Raw genomic sequence first — 263 nt, 5'->3', positions numbered from 1 at the left:
ATATATATATATATATATATATATATATATATATATATATATATATATATGTATATATATATATATGCATGTATGTATGTATATTTATATAATTTATATATTTATTATATATATATGATATATGTGCCCGCCAGAAACGCAATAACCCTAAAACCCTAAACAAAGGCGACAAAATAAAAAACAAAGAGAGAAAAAAGAAAAAAAGAGAGAAAATAAAAAAACAAAGAGAGAAAGAAAAGAGAAAAACAAAAGGAGACAAAAGA

This window comes from Eimeria mitis, genomic scaffold (genome assembly GCF_000499745.2).
Source record: "Eimeria mitis Houghton genomic scaffold, Emh_scaff2736, whole genome shotgun sequence".
NCBI classification, from domain to species: Eukaryota; Apicomplexa; class Conoidasida; order Eucoccidiorida; family Eimeriidae; genus Eimeria; species Eimeria mitis.
This window is presented reverse-complemented; position numbering follows the sequence as displayed.